Below are 1,892 nucleotides of genomic sequence, written 5' to 3'. Positions count from 1 at the left end.
CTACAACACGTTTGCTTTTGATTCTTGCTCTTTCTTCTTTTCCAGGACCACATGTCCCTTTGGATCACGAAGCTGCCTCCAGACAGTGAGATGTCCTCAGGCCAGCATCTTGCTCCCAAGTGTACCTGGCTGGCAGGTTTGGTGGACTCATCTCAAGGCCATCTCCATTGTTATAACCTGCTTTCCACAGGAGTAGAAGCAGCAATACCCATGCCGTGAGGGGGTGGAGTCAAGAGACCTCTCTGATCTCCAAGGTCATGGGTCCGTCCACTGGGAGTCAACTCAAGCACACCTACTAATTAAACTAACAAGGAAGACTGACTAGGCTGAAAAAACAGGGCCTGTCAGGCAATTCGTCCCTGAATTCTAGACTCCTTACTTATAACCGTTTGGTTGTCGATTAAAAGGGACTTTGAAGTCATTAAACCTTTATCCCAGGTAGCATTTTTTTGTGAGTGGGTGCCGGTTTTCTCCTCAAATCTTAAATCTTTTTAGTACCTGATAGTGAAGAATATTGGTAGCCTTAAAAGTATAAGGCAGTTGCTTTTTCAAACGTGTTTGCCTCACTAAAGTGGTTCATTACTCACACCCTTCCTACCGCTGGAGCCTCTCATCAGCCCCACTGACCACCATCCCTCCTCCCCCTTACTTCTAGAAGGGCAGTTTCATTCATGTACTCTTTGAATAAAAATGCTGGCAAAGTTACCTTGTTTTCAGTCCTACCAAGCTCAAATGCTAAGTTTGCCTGTTTTCCCCCCAACAAGAAGAATAACACATCACTTTTTCTCCCCTCATTTTAAAAGTAATGTGTGTTCACTGCAATCAACCAAACCACACGATACATAAAAGTATGAACGAGAAAGTGACAGTCTCCTGTAATTTTATTTCCTAGAGGGAGACATGGTTATTAATCGGTTTGTTTTTTGGAGCTTTCAAAATCCCACCTGGCCAAACATCTCTGCCGTGGCTGTCTGCTTCTTTTCACTCCTGGTCAGGCCCACCTCCTTGAGCCCCACAAGTTATTTCCGTGGCTTTGCTCATGGCATTCAACCTTCTGTAATTTACTCCGCCTTCTCCTCCACCCATCTGACTTATCTCCAATTTAAAAATTCTAGTTCAAGTCTTTCCTGTGGCATGAAGCCTTCTAAAGCCTCACCGGTGTATAGAATTTGAACTCTGGGCTACACAATTCAACCACATAAATGTCTCTTTCTGATGCTACTCCATGTCTCTACCTAGACCATATACTGCCAGGGAACTGAATTATGCCTTATGCTTTTTTAGAGCCTACCGACACAGTGGGCAATTATAAATGTCTGTAAGATAAATTTATATGAATAAATAAATGGTTAATTGAGTGGCTTCTTTTAAATTGAGTAAAACTTCTTATTTGATGCATTTCATTTTTTATAGTTTCCAAACCTATAGGCCAGTGATAATTGACATGGATATCCTGAAAATGCTTTTAAATCTCCCCTACACCTTTTCCCAGACTATCTATGAGGTTTAGATGCCAATTAAGACACAGGATTCCCTCTTGGTTCCCCACAAAGCTGATGAGTGGCTGGGCCATTGTTCACTTCCCTCTCACTAAGCTGTTTCCCTTCTGTAATTCACATCATCCACGATGGCTAGAATGATGACATAACCATAAACCAGTGCTCAAGCTCCTGGTTGTTGCTTAAGTGTCCAGCTGCTAAATGTCCTTGTGTGCCATCTTGGTGCAGAATATTTTGATTACTTTAACAAAGGTTCTGATTCAGTCAAGGGCCGTGGAAGCCTCCATGGCATTGAGGATCAACGTCCTGGGACTCCAAGCAGGAGCTCATGTGAAAAAGCAAGTGAACAGCAGTGGCCAGGACGGAGGCAGGTTTACTGTCCCACAGACATTG

General features: G+C 43.3%; 1 protein-coding gene across 1 annotated transcript in view; it reads right to left on the bottom strand.

Annotated features, from left to right (window-relative positions):
- Positions 1 to 1,892, bottom strand: part of GAD2 (glutamate decarboxylase 2) — a 71,293-nt gene that overhangs the window by 45,584 nt on the left and 23,817 nt on the right. The gene's annotated exons all lie outside the window — the stretch shown is intronic.

The sequence above is a fragment of the Pteropus alecto genome, unplaced genomic scaffold (assembly GCF_000325575.1).
Source record: "Pteropus alecto unplaced genomic scaffold, ASM32557v1 scaffold11, whole genome shotgun sequence".
NCBI classification, from domain to species: Eukaryota; Metazoa; Chordata; class Mammalia; order Chiroptera; family Pteropodidae; genus Pteropus; species Pteropus alecto.
Note: the sequence above shows the minus strand (reverse complement) of the source record. Positions and strands in the feature narration are given on the sequence as shown.